The sequence below is a fragment of the Pelodiscus sinensis genome, chromosome 4, assembly GCF_052426305.1.
Source record: "Pelodiscus sinensis isolate ZL-2025 chromosome 4, ASM5242630v1, whole genome shotgun sequence".
Classification (NCBI taxonomy): domain Eukaryota; kingdom Metazoa; phylum Chordata; order Testudines; family Trionychidae; genus Pelodiscus; species Pelodiscus sinensis.
In genome coordinates this window covers 111,081,065-111,098,875 of record NC_143055.1, presented here as the reverse complement: position 1 = coordinate 111,098,875, position 17,811 = coordinate 111,081,065, and positions in this window count along the sequence as shown.

The following is a 17,811-nucleotide window of genomic DNA, read 5'->3' as shown; positions in this document are numbered from 1 at the left end:
ATGAATATGTGGACAAAGCTGGCAACGGGGTTTGTTGCAAGGGAAGGTACCAGGGCTGGTATTAGTGTGGTATGTCCTGTGGTGGTTGGTAAGAATCATCTTGAGGTTAGGTGGTTGTCTATAGGAGACTATGGGTCTGTCTCCCAGAGCCTCTTTGAGTATGGTATCCTGTTCCAATATAGGCTGTAGTTTATTGATAATGTGTTGGACAGGTTTAAGTTGGGGGTTGTAGGTGATGACAAGTGGTGTTCTATTGTTGGTTTTCTTGGGTCTGTCTTGAAGTAGATGGTTTCTAGGTATTCGTCTGGCTCTTTCAATTTGCTTTTTTGTTTCTCTGGGTGGGTAGTTGAGATTTATAAATGCTTGGTAGAGATCCTGAAGCTTCTGGTCTCTGTCAGTGGGGTTAGAGCAGATGCGGTTGTATCGAAGGGCTTGGCTATAGACGATGGATCGTGTGGTGTGTTCTGGATGGGAGCTGGATGCATGTAGGTAACTGTATGAGTCAGTGGGTTTTCTGTAGAGAGTGGTGTCTAATTTTCCATTGTTGATTTGTACGGTGGTGTCCAGGAAGTGGATCTCTCGTGTAGAATGGTCCAGGCTGAGGTTGATGGTGGGGTGTAGGTTGTTGAAATCTCTGTGGAATATCTCCAGTGTTTCTTGGCCATGTGTCCAGATCATAAAGATGTCATCGATGTACCGTAGGTAGAGGAGGGGTGAAAGGGGACGGGAGTTGAGGAAACGTTGTTCTAGGTCAGCCATAAAGATGTTAGCATACTGTGGGGCCATGCGTGTACCCATGGCTGTGCCGCTGATCTGGAGGTATAAGTTGTTCTCAAACCGGAAATAATTGTGGGTGAGAACAAAGTTACATAGGTCTGCTATCAGGTTGGCAGTAGTCTCCTCTGGGATAGTGTTTCTAATTGCTTGTAATCCGTCTTCATGTGGGATGTTGGTATATAGAGCTTCTACATCCATGGTGGCAAGGATGGTATTATTGGGGAGGTTATCGATGTTTTGTAGTTTCCTTAGGAAGTCAGTAGTGTCTCGGAGATAGCTGGGGGTATTGGTTACGAAGGGTTTGAGAAGAGTGTCTACATAGCTGGATAGACCAGTAGTGAGCGTGCCAATACCAGAGATGATGGGACGTCCGGGGTGCCCAGGTTTATGGATCTTGGGAAGTAGATAGAACAATCCTGGTCGGGGGTCAGAAGGTGATTCTGTGAGGATTTGTTCCCGAGTAGCTGTGGGGAGGCTTTTAAGGAGACAGTGTAGTTTCTTTTGGTAGTCCAAGGTGGGATCAGAGGGGAGAGGTTTGTAAAATGTGGTGTTCGAGAGTTGTCTGGTTGCCTCCTGGTTATAGTCGGCCTTATTCATAATGACCACAGCACCCCCTTTGTCAGCTGGTTTGATTACAATGTCCAGGTTGTTTTTGAGACTCTGGATGGCATGGTGTTCAGCGCGGCTAAGATTGTGTGTCGCTTGTTGTCGTTTGCGAATAATGTCAGTCTGTGCGTTGTTGCGGAAGCTGTGTATATAGAAATCCAGATTGTAATTCCGACCGTCAGGGGGAGTCCATATAGAATTATTTTTCCTTTGGTGTTGGTAGGGGGGATCTGGTAGGTCAGATTGATGTTCAGTGGTGGTTTGGAAATATTCTCGGAGACACTAATACCAACCCTGGTACCTTCCCTTGCAACAAACCCCGTTGCCAGCTTTGTCCACATATTCATTCTGCTGATACCATTATTGGACCTAACCAAGTGAGTTATAAGATCAAGAACACATATTCCTGCGCATCCAGAAATATAATCTACGCTATCATGTGCCGAAAGTGTCCGTCTGCTATGTACGTTGGACAAACATCTCAGACACTTCGCCAAAGGATTAATGCCCACAAAACAGATATCAGACAAGATCACAAAGAGAAAACAGTTTCTTGCCACTTTAACCAGAAAGGACACTCTCTAAATGACTTAGCCACCTGCATTCTGCTACAAAGACCTTTTACATCTGCACTTGAAAGGGAATCCTCTGAACTGTCATTCATGTTAAAATTCGACACTTACCAACAAGGACTTAACAAGTCTTTGAACTTTCTCACCCATTACCAAGACAGTTTCCCCAATTATCACCTGTAATACCATTAACTCACAAACATCCCACTCTCCCTACCTTTAATATCAGCAATTCACAGACACTTACCTTCCTTCCTCCCCCTTCCCACCCCCCCGCATCCCCCTGCTGTTCTGCAATGTGATTTGTCCTTTTCATATTTGTTCATTTTTTTAAATTGTATCCTTTGGTATATATGGTTGTGACTACTTTCTTCCACTATTTGATCTGAGGAAGTGGGTCTGGCCCAGTGCTTTTGCGGAAATTCAAGCAGCCAGTGTAGACAACTGGCAAGTTTTTCCGGAAAAGTGGCTGATTTTCCGGAAAAACTGGCCAGTCTAGACACAGCAGAGATGTTTAGCCATCTATTTGCATGTAATTTGAGCATTGTGTTGTTCACAAGGGGGGGGGGAGTGGCGCGGGGAGGTCTTCCATCATCAGTCTCAATTTGATGCAAACAAAGGATTGTGAAAAAAAACTTAGAAAGAAACTAACCGGAAGAGAAACATAACTGACAGAAAGAACATTATCCTGAGGAGCACTTCATAGGCTTTCTCCACTATATTTGTGGGACAAAGGTGACACACTGTTACATATCACCTGGGAAGTAAATGGACAGCAAGTTTGCTTCATGAAAGTGAAATCACAACCAGATTTGCGTGAAAATAATGGAAAAAAATGTTGAATGATATACGCTTCTTCAGACAAGAGGTTAATCTGTTAGTTTAGTATCTAGAAAGCATGTTATGGTTTTGTTGTATATGTTACCAATATTCCTATATGTTATTACTTGAATTTATCATCAAAGAATACATATTTATTTTCACTGTAAATATATCTCAGTGCGGCGGTGTTTTGTCAAAAGTAAACACCTTACAAGTTTATGTTCTGTTCATTTAGGAAGAGCAGACCCGGTAATACTATGAGTACTCAGTGGACAAGGGGCTGAACACTGTAGGAAATGCTCTTTGTATGTGGAAGTTAGTATGTGCCTCTCTCAACCTGTTCAGAGAAAGCAAGGCCCGTGGTGGTTTGGAAAGCAGTGTTTGTGCTGTCAGGGAGCTGATCCGTAGCCAGCAAATGTAAGACTGTTTCACACTAAGAACAGGTGGTGGGTGAGGTGCCTTTTCATCCTGGATACTCAAGAGAATGTCATGGCAGAAAAAAAATCTTCGCAAGAGAACTGGAAGGAGTTAGAGTAGAAATTTACCATAGGTAGCTATGACTATGGAGGCAGCTAATTACCACTGCAATGTGACCCACTGCAAATTTCTTCTAAAGAAATATGGCTTATAGAACATATTTCTATTCATTGAAGGCTACAAGGAGTCTTGTAGCCTGACCTATATATCGTAGGCCTCCAACACAACACACTACTCATGACTGAAATGAGACCAAACTATAACAGCACACAGGAAAATAGACTATTATGTGCCATATAGGAGGGACTCAGGTGCACCTGACTCCACTGCAAAAGGTAGGGAAATGATGAAGTGAAATACATACAAATAACCCTGGCCAGTGTCTTATACCCACAGGAAACAGAGGAAGTTGACTCCTCCCCCCAAAGTAACAGGCATTATGAGCTGAGGGATAATTTTTTCCTGACCACATATATGCTGATAAGCTAGACCCTGAGCATGTGAGCAAGAAAGTCAGTTGCTTGGTTCCATCTAGTCTAGCTCTTCCTATCCACTGTTTCATCTCCTGCTGTGACTATTCCTGATTCTTCTGAGGAAGGGGACACTCATTTTGAGAGGGAAAATACTTTTCTGACCCCTTCAAGTGGCATGAGCTGAGGAAATGTGCATGACAACACTGATTAATTATAAGATTCCCCTGTAGGATATTGTTAACACATGTTTCAAACTCCATGATCCTACCCAGGCAGAAGTCAGGCTTGTCCTAAACAAAAGAAGAAATTTGTGCTTGCTTACTGCTTAAACACAAATTAAGGCAGAATTTTCAAGAAGGAAGAGAGAAAATAAAGGAAATTAAAATAGGTGAAAATAGCAGCAGCGAATATCCTTCCACAGAGACTCCATGTCTTCTGGGTCCCAGTAGGAAAATGACTGAAAGTATCAGGAAGGACAAATGCCCCAGGTCACCCCTATCTCCCCCTCACATTCACTGCACCTGAGGAGGCAAAGGAAAGGGTCATGACCTGGAGAGTTTGGTCAGTAAGACAGCCAAAAGCATGTGGTGAGAAATCTAATACAGTTTATTAAGTTAGGCACCAGTATTTTATCTTTATTTTTCTCATACCCATTTCTGTCTTATTTCTTGGGCTTACTTAAAAATCTCTTTATAATTAATAAACATTTTTTAAACATTTTACCTAATCCACTGTATTGAGGGGTCTGAGTAACTCCATTTGGGACGAATTGGATGCATGTTATTTGCTCACAGAAAAAATGGACTTCGCTTATTTGGACTGTCCAAGACACGGCTAGACAATGCAGGACATACATTTCCGGGGGACTATCTAGGACTGGCGTATTTTAGATTTAAGATGCAGGAAAACTAAGGATGGTAAGAGCCAAGGTGTGGCTGGCTGGCTGCCTGCAGCACACACCTAGACATAGCTGGTAGTGAGTTACATGATGGACGATATTTATGAGAAGGTTGGAGGCTATAGTTGCAAGACACTGTAAAAGGCACCCCAGGTTATAGGGCTGGGGTGAAAACTACTTCTGAGTCTGGGTTGTATCCTGGTATGTCGCAATCACTAGCAATCACATCAGGGAATTCTAAAATTATTTTATAAATTGTTTATATAAAATACACTTACGTCATTTTAGGGACAGTTATAGAACAATAAGATTAACGAAGAAGCAACATTCATTACCGTTCTTAGGCTACATTTCTAGGACCTGGGCTACATCGATTTTCCAGTGATACCTAGTCAGGGGTGTGTGAGTGGTTGTGCCTAGCATTTGCAGCAGGAGCCTGTACCTAAGAATAAGAATCTAACATCAGTCTTTAAGGTGCTGCTAGACTATTTGTTGTTTTTTAAGTTTTATCAGGGTTGAAGTCCAAGGCCAGGTGCCAGAACCAGGAACTGGAGCTGAGGGCCACAGACAAAAAGCACAAGTTAGTAATCAGACCTGAGAGTCAGAGTCAGATTATGTGAACTGAGGTGAGGTGAGCCCAAGTCAGAAGCAGAGCTGGGAGAGGAGTGGTCATGGGCAAATACTTGGTGCAGCCTCTGAACTACAGCTGCTGCCAGGCTAATGGGCTGGCCTTCTGACTGGACCAAGCAATCAAACAAGAAGTTCTAACAGGATGTCTAATTGATGTGACCCAGTTGTGCTCTTTATGCTGTCAGGAGACTGACCAGGGACAGCTGCAGGGCCTTATTCTTGTCACACAGTGACCTTCAAGATCACTTCCTCTTAGATCAGATAAGAGTATTTTTTTCTGCAAATAATATTGTCAAAGGAGAAAAATAAAAGAAAGACACATCACCATTCCCCTCTCATTGAAAGTAATTGACAAAAACTTCTACAGTTGCTAATTGTCACAAATCTTGACACCTTGCACAAATGGTTAATAAAATCCAGGAAGGGTTTGCAGTGAAGAAAGCGACTGTTCTTTGGAAAAATATTCCTGATGCCCATGTTACTCTATGGCTTCTTTTCATCAATATTCAAACTTCTCATGAGCTTCTTTACTTTAACAGGAATCTACAACCTGTATGGGACATGAGTAGCCCTACACTGAGATCATCTGAAAGGTTCATGTCAGTAACAGCTGCAAGGTCAAACTTAAAACATTCTATCAGAGAATGCATAGAGAGAGGAATTGGCAAAGTGTGTTATAAACTATAACCCACCAATATAGTCATGTTATTCCCACACCTTGCCACACTTGACTCCATACCAAAAGCAGCACTGATGTACTCTTCCTTGCCTGTCAATCTGATCATGTCATTCTCTGTTTTGAATCTCTTCAGTGGCTTCCCATGTATTACCCATCAAATGTAAGTGTGTTGCTGACTATGAAGGTCCTCATAACTCTTTCCCTCCCTGCACACCTCCTTTGCCTGGCTTCACACTATTCCTTATGCTCCATAAACTGTTATATTAATTTATCAATGTTTTAGTATCATAGAGTTATTCAAATAACTTTATGTAACAAGTACGAGGAATAGAACTAGAATTTGTACTGATAATACCTATAGATTTGGTTTTTCTAACAGGAGGCATCCCAACTTTTATTTGCAATTTTTGTGTGTGACTTTGAAGGGGAAGTCATACTAGATAGGACCAATTAATTAATAAGTGATAATATGCAGGTGGCTAAATTCAATTTAGAGTTGCTAATATTATTTGGATTGTTACTGAGATGAGTATTTCTTAGAGGATGATTCATTTATCAAATTTAGCAAGCACGTAGTTAATTTGCACAATTTGTTAAACTAAAAACAGCAAATTTATCTTGTTGATAATATCTGACACTTAATATAACAACTTCATTTGGAAATGATTCAAAAACTATAAACATACAGCACCGCCAATATGTAACCACTGCCAAGGTGGAGAGCTGCTGACAAGTGTGCCGTTTAATAGCAGCATGTTAGGAAATTTGGGGTGAGATTGTAGAGGAAACAGCTACTCTTCTGAAAACATACTAGAAGCTTTTATAGGGTCATATGGCACATGGGACCTCAGTTATTAAGATTTTATTTGAAAGATCACAGACAATATTTACTTTAACTACCTCAGAAGGATAACAAGGGAGGAAGAGTCACTCCGGGACTTATAGCAGTGGTTTTAGGTGGTTTATTAATTCCAAATCTATTGCTTAGGTCACTAAACTGTGCCCTCTGGCTCAGATCTCTAAGTGAGAACATAGACTATGTGATGCTATGTCATTCAGAATACACGTCCTCAGATCATGGATACCTTTACTCAATCAGATTTTCCATGCACCATAGATCCTTTCATTTTAAACTATTATTTTTGTAGTCAGTTAATAAATGGAAGACTGTGGCAAAGGCATATTCTGTAACAAGAGCATGATTTCACTGGAGTCCCAGGGAAAAGCAAATCAAAACTCTCCCTGGGGTTTCCAGTTTATTCACAGGGTTTCTTGTTCAACCAAAAGAATAAAACCACAGCAATATCTCTGCCCATAGCAGCTGAAATCCAAATACTATAAAACACCACAAAGGAGACAGCTGTTAAGAATCCAAAGTTCCCCATCTTGATTTCCAGCTAGTCAATCCCCTTCCTTCACACGCGATGAGGACAGTCCTTTTAAGGAGGGGCTGAAACCCAGTAAGTTCAACTATACTGACTGCTTCAGGTTTGGGGAGGCTCTCTTAGCAGACACACTGATCCCTACTTCCCCAGGATTTAGCTCCTCCCATTGATTTCTAACTCAGTAGGGTCATTTGCTTAGGGGCAGTAGGATTGACACTTTGGGTTAGAAATATTCCTGGAGGTTTCATCACATGGCAGTTTTTAATTAAAGAATAATCTTTAGTCCCTTGAGACTCCAGGGCAATCCTGGAGGGTTGGCAATTCTTTGGGCAGCAGTGTGGCAGAGGAATGACAGGGCTGGGGAACCCTCTGCAAAAGGCACCAGAAGTCCTATACAACCCACCACAGAGGCATGTGATACTCCACATAACAGCCACCTTATTTTTTAGCATTTGTACTTTGGGTTGAAAAGTTTTGGTGTAGCAGTTTGTGCTCTTGTAGGCAGTAGTGCCATTTAAGCCTGGATATGTAACGGAGGGTACAGCATGACAAACTCCAGGGATTTGTTTTATATTCATAGGGCTGATGTCTAAAAAGTAAGAACATGTGTTTAATATTTTACTGCTATCTCTGATGCTTTGCGCATATTTGTAAACTGTTCAGTTGTCACTAGAGTATTGAGATTGGTGACATGATACAATCTGACTGTTCTTCTAATTGAGGGTGACTAGAGTCTTGGGTTGTCAGCATTATCAAATCTTTTTATCAGCTGAACATTAAGACTTTCTCCTCTGTTTTTTTATCATGTAAATTATGTGAAGGAAAGTGATTGGAAAGTGAGAAGAAACAAGACCAGTCTAAGAGCATAGTAGGCTTGACTTTGCAGTACAAGGCTTTTGGGGCTAGATTGACAAGGAAGACTCAGGTGTTGCAAGACCTAACTTTCCTATAACTCATGAGTGCCCTAACTTCTTGGCTATGGGACATTGTGGAGTTAATATCTTCTGATGAAGCATGTCCACTTCATATGCAATAGTGAATTATCACTGAGCTAGTGAGTGAGAGAATGGGGAAAGGCAGGTTTCAGTTCCTGTGCAAATTAATTATTACAAAGAATAGTTTCAAACTGGAGAGATTAGGATAGCTCTGCCCCCAAACTCCCATAGCCCAGTGATTTGACTACTCTTATTCAAATCCAGCTCAGTTCCATTGTTGACTGTCTTAGCACTCCAATGTCCCATATTGAAAGAGATGACGCAGGTTCATATTTCACACACAAAATTGTTTTTCTAATCTGTTAGTGTTTAATTATTACAGGCAGTGACAGCTGGACAGGAAGCAAACACCTGCCAGTCAAGAGTCCAATGATCAGATGAATCTCTGCACTCCAACAGAAGTTCACTCACACACTGACTAATCCCATCAAGGGAGTCCTGCCAGGAGCCTGCTAAGTACAAGACTCTATTATTCTTGGGGATTTATTTACACACACACACTTACGGGACACAGGGACATCCCACATACACTGAGGTATACAATGGCATCATTTCAGAGAGTGGAACAAAATTGAGGAAATACTTATGCCTAATAATACCTTGTACAAGGCTTTGCAAAAATTACATTGCCAGACTGGGTTTATGTAACCAGCAAGGATCATGATTGCACGATTGAGGCAACAACTCCTACAGGGCCATTCATGGATTTTAATTGCTGTTTGTGAACTTAGTGAAACTGATTCATCCACTTTTCCACCCTTCACACCAGAACTATTTGAGGTGTGCACAATCACAGTGTGAGTGAACAAAATAGTTTTTTAAACAGCCCTTCAGTTATGAAAAATCCTTACCCAAAGAGGGCATATGTGGCACCAATGATGAAAACCCTACATATTGCAGTTAACTCACAAAGAATAATTTAGCCATCACATGGTCCAAACATGCACTACACTGCACCTCCTTCTTCAATGCTTGGTATGGTTCCTTGCAAGAAAAACATGTTTCTCTTCATAAGTAGTGAGACCTGCTCAGTACCATTCTGGGAGGCACAGACGTTTGGACAGGAGTCTTAAATTCAGTGTACCTGAAAGCATTAAAAATGAATGCCACCGCAATAGAAACTTTACACCATACAATAGTGCAAGGACAGAGATACCATGCCATTGAACTGGTACAGTCAAGGATGGATCCCTTAGATTTATACAATGACATACTTGGATCACATCAGCTATACATTTTGGGCTTGATATACCACTATGCAAGTCATAGCTGACAGAAAAGCTACAGCCTTATGATATTCTGAGCAGCAGCTGTTAGCCATTGGCTTAACGGAAAGAGGAATGGACTGGATGCAAGCCAAGGACATGTCTGCCTTAAACCCCCTCCTCAGCAGGCATAAAAATAATCTTTTTCCTTCCTTATATTCCATGCAAACACCCACGTGATACATCACGTGTATCACTACCCACGTGATACATTCAAGTATCCAAATAACTCAACACCCTTTGGTCTTTTCTAGCACTCCCAACCTTATAGGGAAGGCCTATTTGAGAAGGAAGAAATGATTGATCATAGTAGGTGTGAAAAATGGATTACCTGACAATGGGTATGCCCCACCTTGCCCATCTTAGAGGAGCCTTGCTCCATGCCCCTCCCCCCCCAAAAAAATAGCAATATGCTACTGGAATGAATCGGATAACAGCACCAAAGAATACTATGATGAAAAAAAGTGTTTGTTTTATTGGACTGGAAGAAGTGTGGCAGGAAAAATATAAAACCACCTGTACAATAGTGTAGGTGTAATATGACAATATTAAAACACCCCACCATTACTTGTTATTTTCTGGTCCATGAAGATAAAGGATGATAACGTGATAGATGCCATCAATGCCATGAGTTTTATTTTCTCTTGGGACAAGGGAGGTTAAATTGGACTGCCTCATTCAAATGGCTAGCAGGGAACAAGCAGAGCAGTCAATTAAGTGCAGCAACCAGACAGGAGTACTAATATGAAGTCTGGCTATTTTACATCAAGGAACTAAGATTCTGAAAGTATCCACACAAGTCCATACAGTAATGGTACATCATTGGATGACATTTTCAGAGGCTGGTCCCAGTGTTCCCTCTAAGATGTGTGGTAGCACAGCTTTACAGGTGATTAATCGGCCCCGCCCAGTCAGTCAGCTCCATGCATGAAGCCCTGAGCCTCTGACTGGGTAGGGCTGATTAATCACCTGTGAAGCTGTGCTGCTACAGAGGGAACACTGACTAGTCCCCCTCTGAGACATCAGTTTTAAATATTATCATTCGCCTTATTTTTTGTATTACAGTAGACTTCAGATAATCCAGCACCTTTTGGACCTAGGTGGTGCCAGATTATCAGATTTGCCAGAGAATTGGGAGGTCTGGTACAGCTGCACGGCTTAACAGCTGGCCAGGACACAATCTCTCTCCCTGTGCCCTCCCCTTTCCTCGTCACATCTTCTCTGTGCTGTAACCTGATCCTCCTCTCCCTCCCCTCTGCGTCGCCTCTGTGCTGCAACCTGATCCTCCTCCTCCTCCCCTCCCCTTTCCCCTTCGCTGAAGCAAAATGCTCTTCTCCGTACTGTAACACAATCCCACTCTCCCCGCCCAACCTTATGCTCCGTCTGGCTACAGCCAGCACGTGTGCTGAGCGGCAGACTTTTTAATCAGCTGGTCAGGAGTGCTTGGCATTTTGATGACCGAGTATCGGGAGTGCCGAACAGTTGGATGCTGGACTATCGGAGTTTTACTGTAATTGGATTTTTGTTTGCTATATGATGTTGGGTGAAGAAAATGTACCTCAAATTGAAATCACCAGCCCAAATTGATTTTACATTGCCTTAAACAATTAAGGAAGATGTGACCCATTTAAATATATTGATATTAAAGGATCAAAAAGGGGAACAAGGTAGTTCTGAAAGCCTAATGGAGAAAATTGTTTTAAATGATAACTTATTGTTACTACTACTAAAACTAAAATGAAAACCAAAAACTATTTCTTCTTGATAATTATAATACCAAAATGAATACAAATATTACTACTTAAAATACTTACCTCACTGAGGATAGGACATTTTAGCTCTGTTTGCTCTAAGAAATCTTTGCTGTATTGGAAGACTTGGTTGTGAAATTAGTCACTGTTTTTGTGTGAGTGGAGGAATGCATGGTATGCTAATAAATAAGAGATAGGAGGTTGATAGCAAATAGGGTTGCCAGGTGTCCAGTTTTTGCCCGGACAGTCAGGTAATTGCGTCTTCTGTCGGTAAAAAAGCTTTTTTAACTGCCCCTTATATGAGATTAAGAGAAAACACCCACAATAAATTTGGATTGAATGTGGATATTGTAGCTCAAGTTCTTATTAGTTTTGGGAATCTTAAACAAATTTAGGATTTCACTTCAGTTTGGACAAGTCCCCAAAAGTTTATCCAAACTTCCTGAGTCTGTAAAACTTAGCTGGAGAGCTCATTAGAATTGTTTTTTCCACATAACGGGCAATGGTTCTGAGTGGTTCAAAAGCATGTACTTTCCACCAACAGAAGTTGGTCCAATAAAAGACTTGCCTTGTTTCCACAGTAGCATCTGTGTCAGTCAGGAAAAAAAAATCTTTCCCCTGGTGTTTTGGCACCACTGATTCAGTTCAGAAGCTGGAAATGAAGACACATGAGAGGAAAAAACAGTTGCAAGAATGGACCCTTAAAATTACTAATGCTGGTGATTAATGAAGAAAAGAAGAAAAAACAGATTTGAAAATATAATTAATAAACTGACAACTGACACAACTTAAATTTGATGTGCTGCTATTTTTTTTTTGCAAATATTCAGATGCTTGCTGGAATGCATGAAAACATTTATGAGCCCCCAAAGCTTCAAGGTTTCCCCTCAGAAATGCTTTGTTTTTATTTGTGTTTCCATTATCAATAATGCAATATGAATGATCACATGCTATTAATAATCAAATATTTGTAGTGAACTGGTCATCTGCACACTACTGAATCAGACTATTATCTCTCATGTCAAACAATTGTGCTGAAGTACTTCAGGTATTAAGACTCTATAGCACCATACACACAAAGAGCACAAAGTGAGTTCTTGCCTCAAAGAGCTTCTGATCTAGGATTTAAGCAATAGACACACAAAGCAGAGTAATAGGGAGATTGAAGAATGAGATAACAGCAGAGACAGGTGTGACTGTATAAATTAGTAGTCAATGGCCTCAGAGGTCACCAGCCAAACTGTTGGGTGAACACTTCCAAATCGTTGATTGATGGCAAGAAATGCAATTCCTAAACAATAGAGGGGAATGTACTAACTAATACATCCTGCTCTACAATTCACAGTAAAAAAGAAAAATCACAAAAACACATATTTATATATTTTTAGTAACATGTAAATCAACAAGAGCCAAAAATTACCTTGGACGCAAGTTAACAAGTACAAAAGCTGTAAACAACATTTGTTTATAGTCTTTAAATAAATATTATAAAAGACCAACAGCTTCTTTGACTGAGATTATTTAAAGTTTGTTTTAATTGTTATGAGACTGTTACAATGGATGCCACATAAAATATGTAAATAAATAGAAGAGAGCTAAATTGTCCAAGGTAAGTATCTTTTATTGGACCAACTTTAGTTGATGAAAGAGAAATGTTTTTGAGTTCACATAGAGCTCTTTTTCACGTCCAGGAAAGAGCTCTTTCTAGGCCTAAGAGTTTGTTTCTCTTACCACCATATAGAATATAGAATAGATATTATCTCTTTAATATCATGGGATTGACCTATCTATAAAACACAGCACAGTGTCTAAAATGATCAGAAAGTCTCCTGTCATTTACATTTGTATCCCTAGATTACCTCCTGATCTTGGGGCTTTCTTTCCTCACATATGCAGAAAAGACTATTGTGGTCCAAAAATATTGACAAGATTTCATGAATTTTTCCATTCTAATTCCATTACAACAAAGAAACAGCTTGTTTTTACTTCACAAATTATCTCCAGGACTTACATGTCTGAAGAAATATCTGGTTCCAGAATTTAAGTTCTCCTCAGACCTTGCATTTTCTGAACATACTCACAAGTTATAGACATCATAGGCTATGTCTACACTCGCGGCTTCTTGTGCCAGAAATATGCAAATGAGGCTAAGCGTGGAATATCACCAGGCTTCATTTGCATACCCAATGAGCCGCCATTTTTGCAGAAGAGGCTCTTGCGCCAGAAGGAGCTGTCTACACTGTCCCTTCCTGTGCAAACCCCTTTCCCCTTGAGCAATGCCGCTACGCCAATTATTTTCAGGAATACCGACATTGCGCAAGAGGGGTTTTTTTGCGCAAGAAGGGGCAATATAGACAGCTCCTTCTGGCGCAAGAGCCTCTTCTGGAAAAATGGCGGCTCATTAGGTATGCAAATGAGGCTCAGCGATATTCCACGCTTAGCCTAATTTGCAGATTTCTGGTGCAAGAAGCCGCGAGTGTAGACATAGCCATAGTGTTTACCACCCTGATGGGTAAGTGCGATGGGGTGTATCAACCCTGCACTGAGCTGATGGAGTTACCTTGGCCCAGCTGGCAGAGAGGGTCCCACCCCCACAGCCCTGCTGGGCACGCTCCGACAGAAGACTGACTATAAAGGCTTTTGGAGCGGCTCAGTCTGGGCTGCCTGCCTAAGGGGAAGGAGGTGCTGAGGGAGCTCAAGGAGTGGAAGGGCAGCTGGATGAAACAGTGGTACCCAGGCCAAGAGGGACTACATGGGAAGCTTCAGGACCTGAGTGTGAGGATAGGGACTGCTGACAAAACCCAGTAGAAAGTAGCCCATGGTGGGGAATTGCTCCCTGAGTACTCACTGTGTTGCAGCAGGATTCCCCACTGAGCAAGCAGTGGACTGTGCCACTGCCAATGGGATCCTGGGCTGGGACCCCATGGAGAGGGAGGGCCTGGGTCCTCATACCTCTGCATGGGGGAGTTTTTTTGGTGCATATTGATTGAGGCTGTTGGGCCATTCTGTAAACAGGCTGAGTGGCTGTTAGGTCACTGAATCAAAGAGAATAAGTTTGAGGGGTCTCTAAGAGCCTGTCACCCCTCAACAGGAAGAAACCTTCTCTCCACTGCAGGAATTAGTCAGTGAAATTCCATGGTAGGCAAATGGTCCGATACCTAGTACAATAGGATCTTCTTCCATGACTGTGGCTGTAAGGTGCAATGTTTATGATTTGTAAGCAGCTAGCATGAGCTCAGTTAATTGATTTAAATAAATGAATGGATTCATTGAATACATTTGGACTCCTTCAAACAATGAATTAAAGCCTGTTGTCTTACTAATGGGCAGTCACATGGGATCCATTTCACACTGCAGTAAGCTATGAGCAACTTAATTGAATGTAAGGGAGTTTAAATAATGTAAAACTAAGGTGAAAAGAGAATCCAGCACACCAAAATAGTTAGGACAACTGAAGGGAGTAAAGGCTGCAGGATCAGCTCCCATGTCCTTAATTAAAAGATACTCTTTAAGCTGCAAACATTTCATAAGTGCAGTTCTAGACATTGTTCTTTAATGTAATTGATGTTGTATTGTATATCTTTTTGTGTCCTGTCTGGATATATTTTATTACATTTACAATCATAAGCTTAATTTAAATTTAAAACAGCAGCAAAAGTGTAATGACTTTACTACACCCTGTGGGGAACTGCAGCTGTGTTAATACAGCTAATGGAAAATAAACTGCCACTGGAAAATTACATCCTGCTGGCTTGGTTGCTGCTTTGCTTTCACGGGCCCATTCTCTTTCTAACATCCTAATGGTGAGGTTAAAGTGAAAGAAGTGATTAAAGTTGAAACGACATCTTCCTACTTGCTCAGTCAGTTCCCAGAACTGCCTTACTCAGGCAAAATTCCTACTGTAGTCAATGGGTCTGTATTTGTGTCTCTGTAAATACAGAGTGGACCCCTGAGGATCTAATCTCATGTGTATACTCTGAGTCTTATCTGGAGTGACTATTGGCCTAATTTTCCCCATGTTGTTTACTTTCAAATAGGACTCTAGAAACTAGTAATATGGATGTGTGAAGTTCCTGTCTGAGAGGAGGAAAGATCTGAGACCATCTCCCCTTCACCTAGGGAATGTGAAGGGTATTTAGTCTTCCAAAATCCATGGGTCTCACAAGATGTGCTAGTGGGCAGGATCATTTGCAGGAGAACTATTCCCTCTGTTGCTGTCTCATGTTCTGCCCCTATAGTAGCCTGGCTCCTGTAGGGCTGGTTCTCTTCTAATCCTTGCTACGCCCATATCCACTGTGACACTGCCCCATATTTTTATGGGGTTTTAACATAAATATGCATAACTTGAGCTTGTAAACTGCTGAATGTGTATTTTCTATTTGTGTGTAGGTATCATTCACATATGAGAAGTTGGAAATATAAGGCATAAACCTATTTATTAAAGTAGCTCTTCTAGTGAAGGCCATTAGTTGTACTTAAGGAACTTAATAGCCTGGTGCTGAAGGCAATGATCTGTGAAGTCTTGTTTTTAGAGCAAGCCTGAACTATGGTTGGTCCCAATCCATTTTGAATTTTGTACTCTTTCATGGAGGGTTGGGGGGGGGCAATTAGGGGAGAAGAGGAGGAAAATTGGACTAAGACTTCCCACTTTGGGAAGCAAAAAATGATTGTCTTTAGCTGGCTTCAGATACTACTCACTACCTCAAGAGGATACATGTAGACATGTGGAAACATAAGAACTCATATGATGGAGTGAAGAAAAGCTTTTAGACCCAAGTCTGGAAAAAGATCAGCTTTGGCCTGCAGAACTTTGCCTGATATAAGGACTAGGGTGAGAAACTACGGTTTGTAACAATTTCTCTTAGTGTATTAGGCTGAGCTAGTGAGTTTTTTGTTTATTTTAGCTTAGTCACTTATTCTGATCTGTCTGTTATCACTGGCAACCATTTAAATTCTTCTTGTTATATGTAATACAATCACCTTTGTTTATTATGAAGCCCAGTATAAATAATTGTTACCTGAGTGGTGGGGAGCCCCAGCTGTGCATCTCTCTCATTGATAGAGAATGAACTTTTTGAGTTTTCTCTGTGTAAAATGTTGTATACAGAACAGGATGGATTTTTCTGAGGTTTTGGTCTCATTAGGACAGTGCTCCTGGAGGCTGTCAAGTCCTTGTAGCGGAGCCTTCCCAGAACTGAGCAGTTCTCAGTATCTTTACTCGGCTAATGGGGCTGTTTCACCAATCTTGTGCCTTTACTGCGGGAGTCCAGAACTTCAGGCTAAGCAGGACAAGGTGATAGGGCATCCCCAAGTGCAGGCAGGCAGGCTCAGTGGCATGATCAGCCCAGCAAGTGATAGTCTCATGGGGATGTCTGTGATTCCACTCATCTTCCTCTCCTGCTGTCAACAGGGTTCATTCACTTTGCAGAGCAAGCAGCAGAGAAAGTCAGCCTGGATGAGCTCAACTCCCACAGTCTTAGAACATATATAAAAAAAAGTTCTACAGTTAACTGGGTTCAGCCAAAAGAGGTTGAGTGATGGGGAAGTTGGGATTATAAAGCAGACTTTAACCAGAAAGATAATAACTAAATAAAGTACTTTGATACTTGGGCTTGATTATTGATCCTAGTGAAGATAATGGCAAAACTTCCACTGACTCCAAAGAGAGCAGAATCAGACTCATAATCATCTAAGAGAATGTGTTTCCTCCCGTGTGTAAGAACTGCATTGAGTATTAGGATATAAAATATTTTAAAGCCCAAGTCACTGCCTCGGAAAGGGGACTAAACAAAGAATAATCAGAACTCTTCAAATTAATGGTATATCTAAGAATAATGACAGGGGTTTGTTGCTGCATTTTGAACTTTTTGATGTGTCACAATACATTTTTACTTTTGGACCACCTGTGTGTATTGCATTAAGGCCTAATTTATGAAGGTCAGAAACAATATTTCAGGATGATAAAAATGTAGCTTGACCACAGCTGAAACACAAAGCTAAGATTTGACTCAATACAAAATTGATAACAGATTGAAGGGTACAATAGGATTTGAGCATAGGCCGCTGACTTGAATATTGCTCTAGAAAATACATCAAGAAACAGCTAGTTGTCCAAACAAAGCCACACAAGTTTTAATATTATCATCAGTTTTCAGCTATGTGAAAAAGTGAATGTTTCAATTGAAGTGACTCAATTCCTGATCCTTATATAATGTAAATTGGAAAGCAATCCTCAGGAGAGGAACTTTAGACAGAACACCAGAGCACACAATGGTTTTGTACCCTATCAAGTGGGTTTTTTCTGTTTAGTGATGAGGTAAACATAGCTTCAATAAATGTTGAGATGAAAGGATACTTATCTATTTGGAGGACAGCTATTTCTTATAAGATTTGGAGAACATATCCAAATAAAATGAAGATTGCACAATTTTTATTATCCTTATAAGGGTGGTAAAATTAAAATAGCTGATGCTTCAGATGA